Here is a 13,370-nt window from a genome sequence, read left to right on the forward strand (position 1 = left end):
ACAAAGGCATCAAGCCTTACTGCTGCAATATCTGTGGGAAATCCTTCAGCTATAAGATCAGTCATACGGTTCATATGCGAACTCACACAGGTGAGAAGCCTTATAAATGCAACGTTTGTGGGATATCCTTTATACATAAAGGCAGTCTTACAGTTCACGTACGAACTCACACAGGCGAGAAGCCATCCTGCTGCGAGGTCTGTGGCAAGTGCTTCATTCGTAAAGGCAAACTTACAGTTCACATGCGGTCCCACACAGGCGTGAAGCCATACTCCTGTAGTGTCTGTGGTAAATCCTTTAGCCAAAAAGGCAACCTGACACGTCATATGTCGAATCACACAGGAGCTAAGCCATACTAATGTAGTGTGTGTGGTAAATAATTCAGCCACAAAAGCATCCTTTCACATGACATGAGGAATCGCCCACTCTGGTGCAATGTCTGTGGCAAATCCTTTAGCCATTTAGGTTGTCCTACAGATCGCATGAGGTCTCATACTGGCGAGAAACCTTAGGGCGGTAATGTCTGTTCTAAATCCTCCTGGTCTGCGGACTCTCGCAGGCGTGAAAGCACACTTATGCAATGTATGTGCAAATTCCTCGCACAATATGAAAACTGAGCACATTACATGATGTTTCACACAGGCGAGAAGCCTCAGTCCTGCAATATCTGTGGCAAATCCCTCTGCCAGAGAGGCTTCTTTGCATTTCACTTGCGGAGTAACACAGGCGAGAAGTCAAAGTGTTGCTGTATGTGTAACAAGCTCTTCACCGATAGAAGTGCGCTCTCGAAACACATGCGAAGACGCACAGGCGAGAAGTCATATTCCAGCAATATCTGTACCGAATTCTTCATCCACAAAGGTAACATAGCTCAAGACATGCGGTTTCACACTTGTGAGAGGCTATTGTCCTTGGCAAATTCTTAACCATGTATGATAATTTAGCAGAACGCATGCGGATTCACACAGACGAGAGGCCTCACTTGTGCAATGTCTGTGGCAAATTATTCAGCCAGAGAGGATACTTAGCAGGTCACTTGTGGACTCACACTGGTGAGAAGCCACGCAGCTTGTGAATCTGTAAGAAGCTCTCCACCGATGGAAGTGCAGTATACAAAGACACGCGAACTCACACAGGCAAGAAGTTATTCTCCTACAATTTCGCACGGGAATTAAGAATGTTATTTTGCTTTTATATCTCACTAAATACTGTAAGAGGGTTCTGAGTCCCACAAGAACTTCTCCGATTCTTGAGATGTAGCCAGGCAAATGTGATTGCACACAGCGTAGAAGTAAATAAGTTCGTCAGCCAGAACAGCACATTCTCGGTGCACCTCATGTATACCGGAGAGCGGACCACCCCTTTGTGCCATTTTCTCTGAGATAGAACATTCAGGTAGCATAATGCCAACCCTGTGTGTGAGAGGAGCAAGAGACATTTCGTGAGTTTTGTCCTGATCAATCCCAGATCATTTACGTCCACTTGTTCTCAGCCCAGGACGACCCTTTTTCTGCCTTCCTAATTCATTTAAAAATTGCAAAGTGTTTCTGTGACAGCTGAATGTGCGAAGTATGCTGATTTCTGTAGACAACCTCCCGCTCTGTTCAACACAATAGCATTCAGTGTAAGTGTTTTAAGTGTGGCTTGAAGAACTAATCAGCCTGATAATAATAATAATTATTATTATTATATCTGACTAAAAAGTACTAAGGTTAGGAAGCTTGAAAATAATGCCAAAATTAATCAATATTACTCTGCAAATAATCATGTAAATTAGTTATGTTTGTGAAATTTTGCTAAACCATCACCTGTTTTACTCTTATGTATGTGCCCACATTAATGAAGTTCCTGTATATATGTTTCTTGATTCTGGGAGTTGTATTTCTGTGTTGAGTCATTCTTTGTATTTGAAATTTAAATCCATATGCAAGTTGTATGGTATTAAGAACGTCGTATCTTCATTTCGGTCTGCAAATTGTACTGCTTTGGAAATGTTGATGAAGGTCAGAATACGAACATACAGATGGAAGTAGTTTTTGATTGCTGAACATTTATCCTGTGATGCTATTCTGGGATGTAATTGTACTGTTTTGGAAATATTGATGCTTTTGAAGATAAGGTCAGTATAAGTACGTACAGATGGAAGTAGTTTTAGATTGCTAAACATTTATCCTGTGATGCTATTCTGGGATATAATTTTCTTTATCATTCTGAATTGGTGTTAAACATCCAAGATCAGCATTTCTTTTTTAAATTCTCTCCTTCAGTCAATTTTCCATTTTATCAACACTTCAAGAGTAAAATGTAACTTCAAAATAATCTTGTTAACCACGAAAATGTAATTTCTGCTTCAGTTAATGCTAATGATATTGATTATAATCAAGATCTAATACCCCTTGAATACAATCTTGCTAACCATGAAAATGTAATTTTAGATTCGATTACAGATAAGAATATTTATAATAATCAAGGTCAGATCCCCTGTGAGAACATTTTTGTTAATCCTGAAAATGTAAATTCTGATTCACCTAGTACTGAAGATATTTATTTCAGATCAGGATAAAGTGCCTTATGTGGACTATATTAATGAGGATGAAAATGTCGATTCTGTTTCATTTAATCTTGAATATGTTAACGACCTTCAAGCTAAACAAATCTTGGAAATATTTAGTTAGTTTTCTGATGTTCTGACAAATAGATTAAGGGTTACTGATATTACTGAAATAATATGAAATAGAATTAACCGATCCACACCCTGTGAGATCTCCACCATACTGTTTATCCCCTCCTGAAATGGAAGCATTAAAGGTGGTAATTGACAAAATGCTAGAGGAATGTGTTATCAGAAAATCCACCTCACAAAATTCGTCACCTTTAAGCCTTGTTTATTCCAGTGTGTTTGGGGGCCTTTAAATTAATGGTCACATATTTGAGTAGTTTCTTGGAAAACTACTTGGTAGATGGGTATTTAATTTTCTGTCAATTGTGTATTCTACTCTTACTATTAGTCCACCCACCTTCTCGTTTTAGTATGGTATTAAATGTTGGTCCTTAAGTGTGAGGGGGAGTGTTATTGTAGGTGAATTGCTCTATCATTTGACCTTTCCACCCCCTGTTATAGTCCTTGACCTATTGGTATTACCCAGAATCCATCGCTTCCCTATCCTGTGTTTGTGCTTTTATCGAGCCTTTCCTTATGTAGTTAGGCGTGATTTTGTGCTGGGATTGCCTCTAATCTCCTGGTAGTTGTGCTAGCAATCGAAGACCTGGGCTGCGGTATTGTGCGCCAGTTATTTGATTGACCATTTCTTCGGTGGTTAGTACGCCACAGTACCCAAAATATAAACATCTTCACATCCATGCTCTGTTAGTAAAAATTTTCCTAGACCTGGTATCCAAATAGCAGCTGTTCGAAGATTATCCACATACCACCCTGGATGATCTCTCCCTTGATATGGTTTGCTAATAATAATGATGTCTGCTTCCATCTCATAAATCAGCTGTGCCATAAGGCCATTAGCTGTTTGACTCCTGTGCATGTTTGCTAGAATGATTCGCTTCATTTGCTGTGATTTTTGGCCTGTTCAAGAGCTTCACGAAATATTGTGCATGCACCTGGTCCAGGACATGATTTCGTTTACCTTCATTAACACCCTTGTCTGTACAAAGCATGCATCTCGGATTATTCTTTTTGCAGTCTACTGCCCTTTGACCATATTCTCCACATTAAGAACAGGGCTTACTCTGTCGGGGCGTGTGCAGTTTCTTGCCAGGTGTCCATATGATAGGCGTCGAAAGCAGCGAGGTAACATGGTTCTAGCACGTACTCTGCAGTGTAGCCATCGTATCTTAATTCTTCCAGCTTCCAGTAGTTTCCGAGCATCCTCATCTTTAGTTTCGAAGATGACAAGTTTCTCTCCCCAGCTGTTTGGTTTTTCACCAATATTTTCAGCTCTCCATGGGGATTAACGGAATGTCGTCTTACAGATTCCTCCACATCTGCAGCGGTAGTGATGCCATCCGTGTCTCGAATCTCCGTTGTATTTCGGGGGATTAAAGCCTTTGCATCGCCATCTCGTCCGAGGACATCTCTGAGGGATTTACGGAATAACTCTCTGTTTTCAATCTGTGTTGTTTTATTGAATTCAAGAAGAACAGCCCCAGCTCTTGTTTTGCAGATAGACCGGATGCCTGCTCCACTGTCTTCCGGCTTCACCCTGTTTCTGATATCCTTCAAAACATCAGCGAAAGTCTTACCGTTCATTGGTATGATGATTACAGCTTCTGAACGACTCCCAGATTTAGAATGAGGTCGTTTTCCACTTTCGCTAAACGCTGTACTTTCAAGATAATTACCGGCCTGTTTCGTTGGAATTTCTTCGTGCTTCTTATCCTCACGCTTCTTCTTTCTCTTCTTCTGGATAGAAACGTTTCCCATTTTCCTTGATCTTCCTCCGAGTCATTTGTCACTGGTGATGCCCTGGACAATTCCTTGTTCTCCGTGGTAGTTGATCTCTGCTTTAGTTATTCCGTAGATTTTTTCCACGACATCCTGCATGTTGCTCCAGCCTGTAAAGCTTCTTCCAACTTCGTGAGGTCATTCTTTATTTCCGTTTTTAGATTATTATGAGGAATAGCCATGATGTTCTTCAACAGTGATCTTGCGGTCTCAAGATACACATCTTCTTCATACTGATTCTCCGTTATCTGCCGACTGATATCATCCATCAGATTTAGGTCAATACTCCTACCGTTTCCGCCATTGTGGATGCTTTCTCTTGATACTCCAGGGAGCTCCACTGTATCACGCCGAATCTCTGCTTCTGCCATCATGCCAATGAGGGAGTCTAGTTGGCCGTGTCTTGAGGCAAGGGGATGATGTCGTGAGTGGGCGCTGGGAGCGCTTACACTAGAAAACGATCATCTTTCTACCGCAGTGCTACTTCTACGTGATTTTGACCATTTGACCATGGCTGCTCAAAACAAGATTATTTTGCCGCAAACTTTTCAATATTTCACTGAATATTTTGTCGTTCCAGTTGTGAGCAAACACATCTACCATGCAATGGAGCTTAAAATAAGCAAAAAAAATTGTTTCGGTAAGTACCTTCACAGTATAAACCCGCTTTCTTCAGCTGTCTTGTAGCTGCGAAGTTCACGCGTACATTCATGTCCAACAACATAATAATAATTATAATTGTTCCGGGGTTACCCGTGGAGCAGAAAGAGGTTAAAGAAGGTGCTGGCGTGAATTGGTCTAACTACAGTGTCAAAATTAATTAAAAGATTAAACTGAAGGTTATATTTTCCGAACTCAAAATTTAACGATATTTACAGATAAAATTAGCGAACATTAAACAAGTCTAGTAAAGACAAGATTAGTGGTATTAACAGATAGTGGGCTTCAAGCCCTCACTTTACTTTTCCTGAGCTCCTAGCTCAAATTTACAAAAGTGCACAAATTTATACAAGGGCAGAAATCCCCTAACTCAAAGAGCACTTGCTCCCAAAATTACAATATCTAGCCTTCAGGAGGCATTCATTAATCTTACGAAAACTTTGAAAAGCGCTAACCGACTCTCAGTTTTCCAAGCCTACTCAAGGCAACATCAACTTACAGTTTCTGGCCCCTCAAGGCACAGTTCACAACAGGGCCTTCATGGAACAAGAATAACGGTTAAATAAATGGCCCGAACACAAAATGAAAGGAGGCGAATATTTGCATTCCTAGATACTGCTCCCTTCTTACCGGGCTTGCTCAGATGAGAACGAGAGTCTCGCGGGTTGTCTGGCTTTGCTTATTTTCGAAGGCAGGGAAAGAGACAAGGACTAGCGAAAATAATACAAAAATATCAAAACAACATGTTTCGACATTTATTATCAACTAGCACTCAAACAATAAAAAATTAAATTAAACAAATCTTGACGGAAAAAATATTTTCTTCTCTGCCAGTTCATTCAAATACAGCATTGTTTTCCTCCAATAGCCTTGACGTCATTAACTCTTTAAATATACAGATGGATATTAGTCTCCTCCTAACGAACAGAAGAAAAGTGAACTTTTTATGGGATAATCTTCCCTCTCTCTGTTTTTAATATTTACAAGTTCAAATATATTTCAGTCTCAAAAAAAGACTGTCCGATTCATACTAGTTTTACACGTCTAAATATGAGATCCATTCATGTCTACATTCTCCATCTCAAATGAAATTTTACTGCTTTATAGTACCGAATTAAATGTCTTCTCAATTAAATTGGAAAAATAAATAAGCAAATTTTTACCGGAAATATTATTATTATTATTATTATTATTATTATTATTATTATTATTATTATTATATTACACAAAGAAGTCTCTATCTGACTTAATTTCATAAATCGTGCTTGTATAATAATTATTACTCTGAAACTTTCTTTAATATTCGATTGAACAGAACATGATGTCAGCCTTTAATATCTGACGTCTTGAGGATTTTTAGCATTGTAAGCTTTACATAATGATGATAATGAATCTCGCCCACTGAAATAATTCTTTCTTATTCATTACTGTATGAACCTGAACCTTTCTGAACCTTTCTCAACTTAATTTCAAATTTACTAAAGGTTCAACTCTCAACTCAAACAACGATGCTGATAACCAGGAACACGTGGCCGGGTCTCAACCACAGTCAAAAGAAACATATCACAATTCACTGAAATTATCACCACACACTAAGGCAGACGAGAATTATTTACATCATTTACAACGAATTCTAGACTTTGAATATTATATTTTGATTTTTATCCTGGGCATATGGATTCTCTCGATGACGGCATCGGGTAAAGAAAAATCCATTCACGTCTCTCAGTGATGAAGTCTAGATGATCACTTGCTCAAAGATGGAATTTACAACGTTGCTCATGATAACATCGGCGTTTGATATCTGGAAAAATTGTCGTCTACAGAAACGCACATATTACAGGAGCGTTCGCTTTCATGGTTCATGAGTCACGACATTATTATTACTCAACTCCACGTCTATCAACTAACACGTGCTCACACTTGAAGAAATTACGTCATACCACACACGTATTCATCAAATAAAATTCAATAAAATGAATTCACAAGTCAATAAAAATACAGTAAATGATTCGTCAGGATTCTGCCATATTCCAGGCACATATTCATCCTAATTGAGCACACGTTAACCTCTTACACACAAGATCAAGAAATGACCTTTATCCATTCATTTAACCCGAGGTGAAAATTTAATATTATTATTATTATTATTATTATTATTATTATTATTATTAGATGTGCTAGATCTCAAATTGGCGTAAACTATGGTTCGACAATATGCCAGATGACACTAACATGCCTTAAATCATACAAGAAGACATTTTTATATAGAAATCCGGCGTAACAAAACATGCCGTAAATCTGTCCCACGCGACTTCCAAAATATTTCAAAATTAAATTATTAATTATCAGTGAGGACAATAACTTTTAAATCACACTAGACTATTAAATGGGACAGTTAGAATAATCGTTGAAGACACACACACGTTCTAACTATTCGAATAGACACCAATAATCACTCGCGCACCAATGACAATACTGCCATATCCCATGTGAAAGAAGGATGAAACCACTGCAAGACATATTACCACTAAAGAATAAGTAAGCATTATTTCTACAAGGATGAACAAATAAACATTAGAAAAATGGTACTTAAATGAATGATGAAACTGGATCTCTGCCGGTGATCTGAGATCTCTGGATTATCTGCTTCCGGTCGCTATTTCCCCATGTCTGAAGTCGCCTACATTTTTAACACTCCACTGTAGCCGTGATGTTGAATGCAGAGGTGTGGTAGGTCTCCTCTTCAAGCAGTAGTAACATCTTGAGGCAGTCGAATCAACACGTCGCGATCTTCTTTCTTCTGATACAGTAGAAGCTGAAACTAACAACCAATTTTAGAAGATATTCTGCACACCCACGCGGTGAGTTTTAAAGACGAATTACACGTAACTTCGCGTATGAAAATCTGCCAGACTCGTTGACTAAGGTGTTAATGAAGGTAGTTGATTTGCACTGCCGAATAAAATAATCCAAGTCCAATGACGGAGCTTCTGCGTCGTGAATCAGCGTACGGCGAAAGCAGCAGCAAGTGTAGCTCGTAAGTTAGGAATGTAAGAGAGTGTTTCTGGTGTCACGACAGTGGTTCATAATTGGTCGTCGTCTTGCCCCTGATAGGCTATTACAGTTCTCGAAAGTACTTTCATTTGAGACATGGACAGGCGTAATTCAGATCGGGGCGACCTTGGCTCCGCTCAGTGGGTCACATGGGGACAGCTGACAGCTCGATAAGAAAATCAGTACTTCGCTCCCTCGCTTGCCAGACCGGCTCCGTACAAATGAGAGAGTCTTTATAACACAGGGTTGGAAAATATCGTCCATACTAATGAAATAATAGCCTTGCACTCGCAGACAATAAAATACTTATCGTAGGCCAGATATGAAGGGGACAATACGAACATTAAAACATAAAGGGCACTAGGCCGATGAAACAGGGGCTATTCCCAAACTTCAGAGGTGACTCGCATAAGGATAAATTAATGCATTACAAAACGTAGTCACCTCAAACCAAGATGAAGGGGAGCTCGAGAGTGTAAATTACTCTCTATCCCGATTTACAGTTAAAGACTTTCTGATGTTATTACATTAGCCGGCAGAAAGTTACATTTTTAGAAAAGAAGGTTACATGTTAACGATTCGGACCTTTCCCTCGGGTTAAACTGTGGAGCTAGCAAGAAGTAAAGATGTTATGTGGCCATTCCCTTGTCGATGTACTGCTGACTGATGAAAGAGGCCGCCTGCCTCCTGCTTTGACACACACACGTAGAAAGATGACGATCAATAGGCCAAAAAACGTGAAAATACGCAGTTTATAAACCCTCGGGGAAAGTTCGAGACCACTCAAGATTAAACTAGCATCTCATGTTTATTGGTCAGTTTAAAAGTTACACTCAAAATCGAAGAAGAAGGCTGTGATAGATTGAAAATTAATTCAGAAATTTGTGATTGGCTACATTCAAAACTGACGGAAATAAAAAGGAAATATTGCCAACCCAAAAATAAATAAACATCAATAAGTAAAGAAACTTATGAATACAAAACTTCTTCGAAAAATAACTTCTTATACCTCGCACCAGGGTGCATGAACATAGTTTTTAGTGGTGTCCCCTGTGGAGGAATGTCCAAACTTCTTGAAGGATAGCAAACAAAACTAGCAGAAATACAGTCAGTTCAGGAAACTTCACAATAACAAAATTACATCATATTTTAGTGGTGATATCTTCTGAGAAAATTTCTAAGTTGGAGTAGTTTCAGTTTCACGGCTTTGCCAATAGATGAGTTCTTTTAGGCGCTAATTTTGAATGCGCGGCATAGAGGTGTACCTCACGGTACAATAATAATAATAATAATAATAATAATCTGCCTTTGCTGGCGGGACCGAGTGTTTCAGTACACTAAGTCTTCTGGTATAGGCTAGAGCAATTTTGTTACTTTCATAGATCTGTCTCTGTCTTATCCTTGGCTTTGACAGTATGAAAGTGACTGAGGTATGAGCGATGCTAGTAATGTCATTCCTTATGCAGCAAGTCCTTGCTATGAATGGTGTAAAAATGTTGCTCATAGGGTCGGTTGGTGCATTCATTTCAGTGGGCTTGGCAGACTGATACCCAATAGCAACTTCTGACCCGCTGAAAAAAGCAACGGGAAATTACCTCACTCCTCATTTCCCTAGTAGGCCTCTTCAGTGATTCCTAGGCCATCTATGTCAGCTGATGGCAGAGCTGTTGAGGATCCAACCAGCCTTAGGGCTAATTACTGAACGTACATATAATAATAATAATAATAATAATAATAATAATAATAATAATAATAATAATAATAATAATTTTACGAGGGATTGTAGAAAATCTTCAAAAGACACTTGTGAATGTTCCGCACTCCACAAGTGTGTGGGATTCTTACCCACTAAAAGCCACACACCCTTTTCCCACGATGTGTATCATCACCCCGGAACCGCTCTCGCATTACTTCAGGGTGATATCGTGCTTTGTCTTTCAGACGTCTTCTTTCTCAATTTCTCCTTTACGAACGTTCGTATGCTTCCAAATCCTTCTTCTTCTGACGAAGGACGTTCTCCACGTACACTGGCACGCGATCCCAGGATTCCTGGTTTCGCAGCATCACCGAAATATTATTATCTGTAGTCAATTCTGCTAGTTCAGTTTCCACACATCTTCTCTGAATTGTCCAATGGCCGCATACAAAAAAGGTGTGATATACGTCGTCAATATCATAGCAGTATATGCATCCTGCGTCACTCGCTCTGCCCACTTTATGCAGGAATTTCCGGAAATATCCATGCCCTGTTAGAAGCTGCGTGAGGTAGTAATTTACTTCACCATGGGCCCTTTCAACCCAGATATGCAAGCGTGGTATCAGTCGCTTGGTCCATCACATTAATAATAATAATAATAATAATAATGTCCCGGGCATGACGTTAAACTGCGTCCACAAACCGAGTGACCACCGGTATAAGTGGTCCTCCTCTACCAAGTGCCAACGGCCTCTTCGGAGGGCGGATGAGCGGGTAGAGGTTCAGGGCACTCTCCTGCCCTTGGGGTGGGAAACTGCCCCTAAAGGCGGAAGAGCCACTAGATGGCCAACGGCATAGGATAATAATAAATCCAGTAGCGTCTGTTCATCTATTTGGTGCGGCAACTGGTCAGCGTCTGTACTCCGAGTTGGAGCGGCTGCCTCAGAAAATCTTCAGGAACTCACCCACCTGATTGTACTCCGATCCCTCGGGATCAACCCAATCGCTTGAGAACAAGCACACCATGATTCGTGCAAGTAAGAACAACATTACTCCAGGTGGTAACCAATCCACCCGCCAACTGAAAACGAAGGCGGCAACCGGCCACTCGGATTCTGGAGGAGCCGGGCTGACACGAAAGAGAGAGTCGGAGCTCTCTGGCAAACTTCCCACTAAAACGCCCTTCTACATCGGCACGCTAAACGTAAACACACTCCTACAAGTAGGAAAACTTCTCAGATTAACATCAGAATTAGATCAGCAAAAAATCCACCTACTCGCCGTACAAGAGACCAGACTCACTGAGTCGTAGACGTTAGAATATGGTAACTACCGCATTTTCAAGAGCAAAACTACACGAACAGTAGGAAAAGCCACACCAATGTTAGGCATGGCCTTTTTCGTACACAAAAAGATCGTGAACTCCGTAGAAGAGATCATACCCGTAAACAACAGACTAATGACCTTACGACTTCGCTGTGCAAATCGCCACTACACCTTTGTAAATGCCCACGCACCCACCAACGACTGCAAAGATCAGAAACAAACAGAAAACTTCTGGAACAAACCTGAAACCACACTCATCAAAATACCTGAAAAAGACACCATCATTCTCCTCGGCAATTTCAACGGTAAAATTGGTAAAGAAAAGTGCTACAGAAAAACCGCAGGAAGATTCTCAGCACACGAAAAGACCAACAAAAATGGCAAACGCCTCATCGAGCTCTGTCAACAACACGACCTGAAAATCATGTCAACATCCCTGCGGAAAAACCCCAATAAGCTCTTCACATGGGAATCACCCAACACCTGCTGCGGCAATACACCAGATCGATCATGTCGCCATCTCCTTCCCAGCACAAAAAGAAGTACACAACGTTCAAGTCCGCAGAGGAGCCAACATTGACTCGGACCTTCATCTAACAAGAATCAAAGTGAAATTTACCCGAAAACGCTTCTACCAGAAATCCAAGGCAAACAAAAAGTTGGACACAGCACAAATAAAAACAAATCTCAGGGAAACATGGGAAAAAATCCCAACCAAAACTTGGAACGAATTCCACGAAAAATCATGAAGAGTGCATCAGAGCAAATCCCACTACAGAAAAAGAGCAAACACCCGTTTTGGAACACCGAATGTGACCAAGCCATATTGAATAGAAAAAAACGCATACCAGAAGTTCATTAGCAACCGTACACCTGAAAACGAAGAAGAATTCCGCGAAGTCCGCAGACAGACCTCTAAACTCATCAGGCAAACCAAGAGGAAATACCTGGAGGACCAACTGAAGTCGGCCGAACAGGACTTCCGCAACTACAACACCAGAGATTCTTACAGCGTCTTCCGCAACAGATTAAATGGGTACACGCCCAAGAACCTCTGCTTCAGAAAACAAAACGGAAAATTGGCACTCACAGATGACGAAAACACCAAGGAACTCGCGAGATACTTCGAGTCACTACTCAACTGCCCAGAACCAACGGAGAGGTTTCCACTTAAACCCCACCCGAACCCAAACCCAGACTCATCCCCACCTACACAAGAGGAAATACACCGACACATACAACGACTGAAAAACAACAAGGCATCCGGACACGACGGCATCATAGCAGAGCTTCTTAAGCATATAGGAAAGAATTCTCTCCAAGAACTCACACAAATCATACAAGAAATTTGGACAACGGAAAAACTACCAGAAAATTGGACAAACGCCCTCCTCGTTCCACTTCACAAAAAAGGTGACCGAACAGATGTGAACAATTACAGGGGAATTTCTCTGGTGCAAGTGACATACAAAATCCTCTCTGCAGTCCTCCTCCAAAGAACACAGGAACAACTAGAACCACTCATAGGCGAATACCAAGCGGGCTTCAGGTCCCACAGATCCTGTGCAGAACAGATACTCAACTTGAAAACCATCTTGAAACTACGACACACAAGAAAACAACCCACAATCTGCACCTTCGTGGACTTCCAGAAAGCATACGACTCCATTGACCGGCAATCTCTCTTCCAAACACTGAGTGAGTACGGACTGGACAACAAGACTCAAAAATCATCAGACTAACTCTCACCAACACAACCTCCCAAGTAAAATTCATGGGAAATATATCTGAAAAATTTCAGATAAAAACCGGTGTCCGACAAGGAGATGGACTTTCCCCACTACTCTTTAACATAGCCCTAGACAAAATCATGAGAGAATGGGAACAAGCTCTAAAAGCTCAAGGAATTTGGCAACCATTAAGTATGACAAGAAGACATGTAAAAATCTCCTGTCTCGCTTTCGCAGATAATCTCGCGATCCTTGCAACAAACGAGCAACAGGCAATCAGCCAAATTGAAACTCTCAAGAAATGCTCAGAAAAATTCGGCCTACAAATCTCCTTCTCAAAAACCAAGGTAATGTGCAACCACTGCAGCCTCCAGAATTTGAACACGAAATTTGGCACAATCGAAAAAGTAACTGAGTTCCGATATCTCGGAGAAATTATAGT

This window comes from Anabrus simplex, chromosome 13 (genome assembly GCF_040414725.1).
Source record: "Anabrus simplex isolate iqAnaSimp1 chromosome 13, ASM4041472v1, whole genome shotgun sequence".
Taxonomy (NCBI): domain Eukaryota; kingdom Metazoa; phylum Arthropoda; class Insecta; order Orthoptera; family Tettigoniidae; genus Anabrus; species Anabrus simplex.